This window comes from Cottoperca gobio, chromosome 10, assembly GCF_900634415.1.
Source record: "Cottoperca gobio chromosome 10, fCotGob3.1, whole genome shotgun sequence".
Lineage (NCBI taxonomy): Eukaryota > Metazoa > Chordata > Actinopteri > Perciformes > Bovichtidae > Cottoperca > Cottoperca gobio.
Window position 1 is genome coordinate 3062311 of NC_041364.1, and position 12665 is coordinate 3074975.

Genomic DNA, 12665 nt, shown 5'->3' on the forward strand with positions numbered 1-12665 from the left:
ACTCCAGTCAGGCCTCGTCCCGGCATCAACAGATGCCAGGTGACACAGCTCATTAACTTCTCCTTTCTCCTATTCTTTTGGCTCCTCATTGTCTTGAGATATGAGATGGGCCTTTGTTGAGAGTTTTGCCCTCTTTTCTCTCGGCCAGGCAGGGCCCATAATTAGTGCTTTGCGCTGGGCGTACTTTCTCACAGGGCTACGACACAATTAATCAGCACTTTCCCACCAATGGGCAGAATCCACTTGATTCTATCAAGGCCAAGTTTTTAAGTTGTGACGCCTTTTTCCATTACTGGAAAACACATGACACAACAATGAGTTCTGAGAATAGATGCTACATTTGAAGGATGGCAAATTAATGGGTGCATTACGTCATTTGATCCGGTTAGGTGTAGAAACAAGTATTATTTTAAAGTACCTTTTATGTTTTGTTTAAGTCTGCCAGATTTCCCCCGACTGCCCGACGGGTTTGTTACGTAAAACAAAGCAGCGAGTGCCAGAAGGTTTGGACTGAATCACTGGAGAGTTTTTGAAGATCACATCAGTTCAGCAGCAACTCACCTGAGCACCTGACCTGGTGAACTCCACCCGTCTGGAGCTTCACATACGTTAGAACAGGTGCGTTAGTGACGTATGGAGAGCTTTGTTAGATTTGGCTTCTGATTTAGTTTTCAAACTGATGGCCCTATATGTGCACTGTGATTCTACTGGTTGATAAATACTTGCATGTCCTCATCTCATACTGCATCACCTTCTTTAACCACCAGTATTATTAGAATCGGCTGTTATGGCTCCTTCAAAACAGGACTTTTAAAGATTTAACCCTAACCCTAACCCTAACCCACATTTAGCGTCCAAATCAATCACTTGATTCTAACCCTAACCCGACCTCAATGAGGAAAGTAAAACAGAATACTGACTGCTCAAATACGATACCAAATTATGACAAACATTTGAAAAGACCAAATTGCATGAAAGGACAAACAAAATGTAAAAACATAACACACCACAAAGGGTCAGAAGGTAGGTGTGCTATCAGGCATTTCACAGTCCAGGCCTGTAAATCATGAATTATATGTTGTTCATGGAATTTGTATCGAGACATGAACTTAACATTGTTCTAATGTTATAACATTTCAAGAGGAATCAGGACATACAATACTTCCCTCTTACGTCCTTCTTTGTCAAAGCTGCAGGAAATGCATGTTCTTAAGTTACAGTGTTTAACACTGGGTGGGTTCTTGGATAGGATGTGCACAGTGGGAGGGTGGAAGTGACCGACAGTTGATTTTTGCCCCGAGTCTGCACTTAAAGTCCAAGAGATAGAAAGCTGTTTTATCCTACAGGCCAAGCAATGTCCTCCAGCGGGCTTAAACCTAATGCAAAGAATAATTTAGGAATATTATCTAACCTGGGTTTACTGGTAGAGAGGAGGAAGAACAATATGGAACAAAAGGAAGAAAAAAACACTCATGCAGACCTTTCACCTGAGGTCGGAACACAGGTCCTCTGCTGCTAATCTGACATATGTTTTCATGAGCCAAGACAAGCAACCCTGCCATGGTGGCCGCTCTCCAAAACTAATGATGTCAAGTGATTCCCTCTCACAGAATCTCTTTTAAAACAGAATGAAAGAGGCAGAGAGGGAGGGAAGTGCGGGGGCTCTGGGGGTCCAGCGAGGGGATGGAGTTGGAGAGGAGGGAGGGACAGGTTGCTCCAAAGAAGAAGACTAACCCACACATTGTGGAAAAACTCAACATGGTGCCGCTCAAAGACCCTACCAGCTACTTCCTGTGCCAAATTTTACCCCTCGCCACTATCATATCATTGTACAAAGAGAAAAGGGCTCACTTTTTATTTACGCCGTTGTTATTGCCAGAATATTGCTTTTAATTGCTGTCCTGGTTTCCCCGCTGCGGTATAGGACGAGTCTGAGACGATTACTCAAAGTAATGGAGCATAATGATGTCTCGGAACGGCCCCTAAAGCTCAGGTCAGGGGTTGGACAATGTGAACATTCAGCTACTTAGCTTCCTTTGCAACTTTGTGACAAAATCTGTTTGCCCAACACCAATTAAGATGCCTCTCTGTACGCTCTGGTCAATGGGTTTGACGGAGGGGGTCGTCCAACGAGTTGACATGTCCCTGAGCACGAACAAGCTGGCCTGTGTCCTCGCCTCAATAATTGGTGTCCCTTGCAACGTGCCGCTTCCCAGGGCTGTCCTTTGTGTCCCCATGGCAGTCCTAAATGAGGGGAGTCAGGGCTTTAATGGGACTCCTGTTGGTTTTAAACAAACACAGGGCGACCCCCTACTGTTCAGCATGTTGCATAGAACAGCTGGGAGTCCACAGGGCTCTCACTCGGGAGCCGGCAACCCCCACGGGGGCCCAAGGGCTCGCTGCCTACTCCCCATTGTGCCTCTGATGACGTCCTCTCAGGAGCTCAACACTAATTCTTTTCAGACACTTTTCAGTGGCCTGATTGCAAGGTGTGGTGCCAAGTCACAGAGAGCGGTGGAACGTAATGCAGTACTGGTATGTGATTGGCTGCTAGAGGGGAATGTCCACCAAAGGTTTACTGTCAGACAAGATGAATGTAGAGAATGAGCTGCGGCTAGAACTGGAATAGGATGAAATTCTGCTGGGAAGTTACAGGAACACATCTCTGACAGGTTCCTGTATTCTCCCTCTGCCACCACACAGAGACAGGCACATACGGACGCATAAACCTGCTCCAGAAGTGCAAAATAATTTCAAAAGGTTTCCAAAGATCTGTAGCTTTGGCTGAATTGTAACCGCACAATTAAAGCTGCAATACAAGGCTTTTGGCCTTGAGGCTGGAAGTGTATGCTCAACTCCGCCTCGGTCAAGTTCACGCCGGAGCACATGTCAGTCATCTTGACGAGCTGTCTGCTTTTAAACAGCATCTCGCCTTCGGCTGTGGGAACCTGCGACTGCGAGGCCGGCCGAGGTCGCAGACAGACGGCAAACGTAACGACATACAACAAAAACTTTAAAGAAAGTTCCGTTTATTTTTCCAACAGGCCCTATGAAAAACACACACTGATCGATGATGTAAGCATATCATTCAGTTATTGTGTATTTAATGAAAATTCATGAGAAATACTGCACACTGCAGCTTTAATCATTCCTAACAGCATCTTGAATTTCAACATTTGAGCTCCTTGATTTGCTGGGAAAGGAACATCGTGGCTCCTCGCCTGAATTTCATTGAGAAAGCAGGGAGGATTTGTCAATGGGGCTCTTGAGTGCAGTGTTGATGTTGTGTGGCTAATGTGTTTGCGCTGGCTGTGATAGAGGGGATTAGCTCCTTTGTGGTGGTCTGCTGGGCCCGCAGACTACTGGACTTTGAAAGCATACTTGCCAACTTACTCACAGGCAAATCAAAGGCTGTGAAAAATTGTTCGCTCAGCACCTAGTTGACTGCTTGACCTCTGTGTCGGAAAAGGTACAAGCGTAAACACACACACACACACACACACACACACACACACACACACACACACCAGAGTCTGTTCCTCATACTGTTTGAAGAACGGCTGAGGGTCAAGGTGACAAACGACACAAAATAAATAAATCTTCTGAGGTGATCACACGCTAACTAGTCAGACAACAATTAACCCGTCTCCTCCTCCTCTGGTCACTGCTGGAGCCTTTTGCTATTTGTACTACTAACATACATCTCAAACATTTACACAGTTTAAAGTGGTTTTACAACTGCTGTTTTATGATAACTAATCCAAATACCACAAGTAACTGAGTGTTTCTAGCACATGTCACGTTATCACAACGTCCTGGGTTTGAGTCCAGCTTTGGGACCTTAGTTGCAGGTCACCTTGCTCTCTTCCTCCGTTTCCACTTTGGCTTTACTCCGTCAAATAAAGGCGAAAAAATGCCAAAATACCATTTTCTTTATAGATCTAGTCCAACATAAGAACACTGGTGTCAAAATAAATGATACATTATACTTTAAAGAGAACATTTCTACTCAGTACTTGTCAGAGCTTAAACATGTATCATCCCAAGAACATCAGCTATTGTAATGTAAAACTGATACTGGTCAAACTCACTCACTGCATCAAAAGTAGTCTCCTCTATCTCCACTTCCTCTCCAGTTTTCTAAAGAGAAGTGATCTTTTCCCCTTCTTTTCATCCTCCATTACCAACTGCAACTTAACTCTATGAAAGCACCGTGACAAAGGCCTCCACACCCACACACAAACACTCATATGTGACCTCTGTGATGCCCCTGCCAGTGTGTTTACAGTAAACTGAACCAGTCCTAAGTGTACCCCACAAAGGACCCTGCAGCCTTTGTTTTCTAGCACACTCCCAGGAGACTCTGTGGATGAAACAGAGGTATGAGCTTCTAGAGTTACCTCTTAATGAAACTTATCAACACCGCCAATCACGGCAACACAGAATGCCAGTAGCACTTCGCCACGACTGGACGAACTCGTATTCATCCACTGTGATCGGTGTTGAGTTAAAAGGTTTTTGAGAATAAAACTATGCACATTACTATGTGTCAATAACAGAAGTAGAATAACGTAATGCACACGCGTTGCTGTAACACGGTGGATAAGACTGATACAGGGATTTTAATTTGGCTGAACTAGCTTGAATCTACAGCGTTGTTGCACCCCCACTTTGTATTTAAACCTTTTTATTATTATTATTTAAACCAGAGCTGCTGTTACTCTCTGAAAAGTATACCAGTACTCTAGCTGCCCAGCACCGTACAGCAGAGAGTCAAAGTTAGCGGCTAGGGAAACATATTTTCCCCCAGGTTTGCTTTTGAGGTGTTACAAATTCATTTCTTAGTCCAACAGAAACTCTTGACAAACACAGGACTTTCACCCAGGAGATTTAGATCCGTTCTGATGCTTAAAGTAGGCGCAGTAATCCCACCGCCTAACTCCCGGCTAATCCCAAAAATGGCCATCGTCGGTGGAGTTGAGGCGGCCCAGGTGACGCAGGAGAGCAGACAGCAAGCAGCTAGCCACCTGAGGCAGCGCACACCTGTCATTCAACCACGCTGCTAATAATGTGGAGCTTTAAACCCAAATACAATTATAACATGTGAGTTATATAAAAGTACACACCCGTTACAGTCGTCATGAATAGAGAAATTAACTAAAGAGACCAACATCGTTTTTTTGTACCAGAATGTAAACGTGTTGTTCCTGCTGACATTTCAACGTGGGGGTCTGTTGAGATTGGCCATTCAATAAGCTGCAGTTTTTGGCTCTTCCGGATAGGCGTCACTGCTAAGCCCTTATGGACCCTAAACATGTTGCCTAAATATGACCAAGTAGTTATATTGCGTTTTTGTTTTGTTACAAGGAGAGTGTTTGTTGGATGTGTACAAAGACTATTTGCCACACAACTTCATGAGGAGACAATATGTCCGAGTCGTGTTTCCAGCTTGTTCTGCTGCCCTCGAGTGGCCACAAAAACCATCCAGTGCTGCTTCACCCTTTGTTTTATCCGTGAAGTATTTAAAGTCCAGGGTAGCTCTTTCGGGGGCGCTCTCCAGAAGAGCAGCGCAGTTTACAGACGTTATACTGTAAAGCACAGGTGTTACTAATTACACTAACGATGAGTTTCTCTATTTCTAAATATCTTCTGCGTAAACCGCCAAGAGCATGCGGCCTACTTACCAGTTGAGTCCGCTTCCTGGAAAGAATATACATTAAAGCGAGTGTAGGCTTTTATGTCCAACAGTTAATCCTTCCTGAGAATCATTGTGAATGCGGATCAGTGATGTGTTCACTATGGAACGCTGGTCTACGTTTAACAAGGTCCATTTCAATCGCCTGCTTTCGTCCTCGTTAGTGCGCTCACAGCTCAGCTGGAGGCTGCTCATCAAAGCTGCAACAGATCACTGAAATCCTATAATTAGATGGACTTGGTTAACCAAATGTTTTGAATTGCTTTACCTTGATCATATCGTTACTGTGCTTTAGTTCCCGTGAGCGAAATCCAAAAAAGAATCCCTGAATGTTTTGCAGAAATGTTCAATATGAGCATTTTGAACATTGCTGATAAGGTGCTAAAAATGTCAGCAAACGAAATGCATGAACACACGAGCAGAGCGATTATTTACTGCTTCATTCGCAGAAGTTTACGTGCAACTACTCATACGGACAGCAAGGGGTCAAGGGCACAATGTCCTGACAAGATATGTAACAAATATTCTCGTGTATAATCATATATATCACACATCGTAAGAATAAAACACCGTGCTCATTTTGGCAGCGCATGTGAAACTCTAGATAGCGAGATAAAGAAAGGAATGTCAATGTTTATTATTGTAGCAGCTAAATCATCTGAAAAATTGTCTCTACCTTTTCCAAAGCCAAAGTCTTCATGAAGTCTTGCGGCTTAATAATATTCTGCAAGATTCTTCAGGGAATTTCCCAAACAATGCTGAAATCACACAGTCTGTTGTAATGGCACAGAGTTATTACAGCTATGTTGCAGCTGTTGCACAAAACCCACAAAGAAAAGAATGAAAAGAATGCTTATTTTACAGACAACAAGGAGTTTTTTAAATAAATAAAGCAGCGTTTTAACAGATTTCAAGGCCCTGAGTATCACAAAAAGACCTTGTGAATTTTCCATCATAGTAAAAATGAGAGAAGCAGAATAAAACATTTTAGTAGATTTCTTTCACAACAGATGTTTTGCTCTTCAAAGAATATGTTATTCATGTCGATCTTCACAGATGTGACTCATAATTTACTCCAGACGTATTGAAAATATATTTCTCATCGTTGCATCGTGCAGGCGGCGTCAAGTCAAGGATTTACACCAGGGGTGGGGAACCTCCGGCCTCCGGGCCGTATACGGTCCACGAGAACATTTGATCCGGCCCTCGAGGTAATTCATAAACACACGCAAAAAAATCCACTAGAAAGAAATCCACAAAATAAATCTGGACGCCAATAGAATAAATCAGGGCGACTGACTGACTGTTTTTCCTGGCCACGGTCAGGGTCCTTGAACACAACACGAGCGGAACGTGTCATCACGTGGTCACGTCAAACTTCAATATTAAACCAGAGTCAGTGACATCAGTGAACGCAGCGTGGCGAGTGTAAACGAGAGAAAGGTGGATGTGGAATGTCGCACTTTCCAGGAGAAATGGACGAGCGATTATTTCTTTGTGGAAGTAAAAGCCCAGTGAGTCTAGTTTGTGCAGACGCGTTTGCAGTGATGAAAAATAATCTTGAGCGTCATTACTGCACGAGACATGCCGAACGGACGAGTGTGTTTGGATAAAGTTAACGCTCTTCGGTGGAGTTCGGCCCAACAAGCAGCTCTCTGCAGAGCGGAACATACAAACATGGAGAGATAGAGAGGTAGACCCCCACACCAAGAACACACTGTTGCACCACTGCTGTGCAGTTATCACTGCCATGTGCAATACTCACTTTATTTATATCAACCACTTGGTACTTAATATTATGTTTTATTCTATTTAATTATTGTGTACTGCCTTTTTACTTCATGTTTTTCCTCGTTAATTAAGGATTTCTGATTTCTGATAAAACAGAAAGATAAAAAAAGGTTTTTGCACAGCATATAAGAAAAGTGAAATGTTTGGGCTGTGTCTCAAAAGATGTGCAGAGGTTATGAGTTCAATAATTAGTACGGCCCTCGAAGGATGTTGTAAAACATAAAATGGCCCTTGATAGGAAAAAGGTTCCCCCCCCCCTGACGAAAACAATCGTACTACTTTTAAATAAATGTGGTATTGTCAGGTCGTCTTTTACAATTACTAATATGATGGACATTTTCTCCACACCATCTCCTCCCTACGTGGACTTCAGCAGATCTGTGATACGTCAAAAACAAACTTATACTGGGACTAAATATTTTTCCCTGGAATAGACGCTGCAGTTTAGTTCCAGGCTGTATATTCAAGTGTCCCAGTAAGACGCGAACATGAAACTGAAGCAGATAAATGGAATTCAGCCATCATTTATTTTAGTATTTACACTCGTGATGTTCCTACTGTGATACGTCAACATGTCTTCTGTGAAAAAAGGCAATTTAACGGTGTAGTTTATAATCTAATTTAATCCTTTAATGAGGATTAGTGATGTTTTAGCAGCCGAGTACGAGACAAAGTTAAACAGGATTAACGAGTGTTAGTGGGAGTACGTGCACACGGCGCTGATCTGAGGCTGCTCATCTTAAGTGTTCTGTAACTTGTGCTTTAAAGAATAAAATATAATCTGGAGCCCACTGACTGTGAGTATTGTGCAGCTTCCATCTCAACAATGCTTTGTAGGGACATGCATGCCATAAAACACACACGCAAACATGTCCAATCAACACCTGTGTGTGTTCGTAAGTGCAGCCCGTAGACGTATGATTACAACACAGCTGCTTGCACAAAATATTCATCTCATCATTATTTGTCTTAGTTTCGAAATCACCAAACTTGGAGATACAGTTCTGTGTAATGTGTCATAATACCTTTCAGAGGATACTCCACTGTGTATACTGAACTATGACGTTGTTGCTTTATATATATTATAAGATTTAAGGATGGCAAATATGACTTAATTGTAGCATTTTAACTCATTAACACATACTTTAAATCCCAAAGAAAGTGTTCTGTACTATGATTATGTTGCACTTTTAGTTATCACAGCCATTCAGTGCATTGTGAGAATCACCGGCACGGCTGGAGCGCCTCACTGACCGATCGCTCTAGTTGGATGTTGCATAAGAAGCTGTGTGGTCTGACTGAGCATATTAGGCTTCATAAGGGAGGAAAACGTCTCTGAAAGTATGACAGGTATGATAAACCTTTCTCTAAATGTAGTCCAGTTGGAATGCACGTCTAAATAAAACACAGACGAACATGTTGCTACAGGTGACAAATAAAATAAACCAGTTGAGAGTTTAGCGAATATGAAGAGGTTGTTTCCAAACAGCTCAGTAAGAAGTCATGGTTACTATCACAGGCGCAGACACCAGAAATACCGGCAGCTTTTTATAGTTGAAGATGACGATATCATACTTAACATATTTAACTGCTGGAACTGTTCAACTGTGAGCACAGGTCCCTTCTGTGTGGTGCAGCTCTGAGACGATGCAGCGACCTGCAGTTTCCTGTTCCTCAGAAGACTTCCAGTAATAACACTATATGACATACTTCTGCTACCCCTAGTGATACTTTAATCCAGGGGTGTCAAACATGCGGCCCGGGGGCCGAAACCGGCCCGCCAGAGGGTCCAATTCTTTTGGTAGAGATGGAAAGAAGCTCCAGCGTCCAGTTTACCTTCAAAACTTTCACTATGATAATTCAAACTCTCTGTACCTACACTACTGTCGCTGGTGGTTTCAGGTTGACTTATTTCAAATGTGTGACATAAAGGAGTAAAAATACAGACGTATGAGCAGCAAAATGTACTTAAAGTACCACAAATGAAATACTAACTATGCACTAAGTGTCCCAGTAAAAGCAGTGAACCATCATGCAGCATGTCGGCGTCCTGGGACCGAAGCATCCAACGCTACATCACCCCATCGCTGCCACCGCCTCTGTCTCTACCATCATTTTCTATGACGGCTGAAGCATCAATATATAGATGACTAATTGAGCATTTTGACGTTGCTATGGGAACAGTGAAAAGAACAGCAAGCTTTAAAGTGAGTTTTAAGGTTCACATAAGGGGAACAGCCTGATTGCACGACACGCAGCCAACCTGTGTGCAACGCCAGGACACACATGAAGAGGCTTTTCTTTACTGCTCCAGTGCTAAACAGAAATCTTCAAACCTGTCTGTGGGGGATTTTCCACCATGACTATAGCTACACTCATTAATCAGCCCCAAAAAGCAATGTCAAACCATATTTGTCACATTTTTATGATTCATTGCTCTGAAAGAGTAGGAGACAAACTCTCCCCTGAAGCTGGGATTTCACCCGCAGCAAGCAATTCAAATGCAATTTGTTGCTTTGTCATGTATAGGTTGCACAGATAGTGACAGATTACCCGTCATGGAGTTTTTGTTTGCACAGTCGAAACAAGAAGTTGGAGGAGTTCAAAAGTGAGACTGTTTTCATACAGCTGTGATGTATGAGCCCACAGATTATCTCCGATCAGATTACAGCTCCTGCTGACCCGTCAGCTGCTATACATGGAAGAGCAGACGGCTTCAGTCCAGGACGATTTGACCAAACTCTAAGGGAACTGATGAATGACTGCAGTAGAAACAAACAGCAATGAATAACTTTGACTCATTCCTCAGTGTATTCAGATATGGAGCCAATTCACGAAAGGATTGCTGCTTGCCCTGCACAAATAGGACAAAAAGAAACGGTGTAATTCTCAAAGCACCCACAGAGAGTGAAACGCTCCCCTAACTGAGCAAATAGCGTCTCGGAGCTCCTGTGCTATTTGTATGTATTAGATAATACGCATAGTTTGGATGCAAAACTCTCCCCTTTCTACACAAATGAACTTTATTGTAAAAAGTGCCCAATTCACAAAAATATGTGTTAATAGCCAAACGCAAAAAAATGGCAAATTGCATTCAGCTACAAACTCTATGGCCCTGTTTGAGCCGTAGTATCATTAACGCAATATCTTTTGCGAATTGGACCGTTCATGGAGCTGTCAGATATCAATCCGTTAATGGGGAATTTGCCCCATATGTGTACAATTGTATGGGATTAGAGAATAATTTATGTGCTTATGATGGCACTTTTGTTTGTAAGAATGAGAGAATTACCGTGAATTGATTGAACTCCGCGTCAATTCTTGTGCTCTTTCAGAATGCTTCTCTTAGTTAGCTTCTTATAGTGGTTAACACGACGAAGAAATAACTTTTTTATTAACACATGGGAGCTGCAGAAAGAGTGGCCAGTCAGACTTGCAGTTTTTCCAAGTGGGTAACTCTGGTACTGCACAAAAACCTGGTGCAAAAACAACGTCTTCCCCCCCCCCCCAGACAGGAAGGTGGACAATAATGCACCTGGGCAATGAAAAATGCAGAAAACAACCAGAAAATATGTGTAATATGAACTGTGTGAGCAACGTGCATTGGAGTGAACAACTTCAACATTATGTGGACAGAGAGACACCTAAACATCGTTCTCTAGAAACCATGGCAACATCCTGTATCGTCCTCCTATCTTGAGAATGCATGTTGAAATACTTTCTCACAGATTCGTAAGCATAAATATAAGCATAACCATAACAGTGTTTCAAAAGAATCACTTGAGAGTGTCAAAAAAGCATCGCAGATGTGTGCCTGTGTCAACTCCTTCGGTCCCGGGAGGGAACATATGATATAAATGCCTTCACAGATTTGTGACCTTTTGTTTTCAATGTGCTTTACTTTGTTCCCACAGATCTGCTGAAACTAATAAACGTCTGGTTTACATTGAAGAGTGCACCACACACGTAAAAAAAAAAGGGGGCATGTGCTGTGTCACTCGCACCAAAAAGAAGAAGATGTTCAGTCGCTTCCAAAGTGTTGAAGTCTGGTTATTTTATCAGATGATTATGGACGAGTGGAGGGGGGGGACAACATAAGTGGAATGTTTTCAAAAGTGCCAAGTGATAATAAAAGGAAATGACTTGGTCTTACACAGAACTTATTGTGGAGATGAGTTTAATATGTGTGTCTCCTCAGACCCACTAGAGCTGTTGGTCTACTGGCAGTGAGGTGTCATTCGATTCCCTGACGTGCAGGAGGGGGCGGTACAGAGCGCCCCCACTCAGCTCTGTGTCATTCAGGAAAAACGTATTTGTAAAGTTACTAAAACTTAAAACTATGCATTTGGTTTATGGAGCTTGATGTGTTCAGCACCCCAAAACATGTATAACTCAAATATTTAAAAGAATGTTGCAAATAGTTTGCATTGCCATAATCATAAAGAAATACATATATATATATATATATATATATATATATATATATATATATATATATATATATATATGTATATATATATCATGTTAAAAAGAGCCACAAAGGGGATTACCAAGACCCCAGAGACAAAGCATCGGATTCCTCCATCTAATAACTTGTGGACAATTGCCAGTTGCAGCTTATGGGGAGGGTGATGTAATGTTTATACAATATAGGAATATTTCACTTCCCTGTCAAAGCAGTAACTCACCTGCGTTTATTCAATCTCCAAAGAATCCTCGGCTGCTGCAGAGGTGGAGAGACAATGATTGGTCTGTCGCTGAGCGGGACGGTGGGCGGGGACGTCCGCCCAGCGAAGGGTCAGGATTTGAGCGGGGACGGAGCTTCAGTCGCTGACGGTGCCGCTGATGGAGCAAGTTAACCACTTAACCAAACCGGGCTGAACTGAAGGTAAAATAAACTAAGCTGAACTCAACTGATCCGTCTGCAGTCAACATAGTTGAGTGAAAAGGTAACAATGTCACATTGTGCCACTAAACAAGAGTTCTTGTGATGAAGTACATTTGCAGACACTTGCATGTGACGACTGGATCACCCGCTTTATTACATTTTTTATCTTTTTTCCTCTGGCACACACTTAGCAAACCACACAAACCACACAAATCTCCCTACGTTTATATGTCATGAGCTCAGAAAGTTATCTGCAATGATTGATCCAGATGGCCAGTTCAACTATGAGCT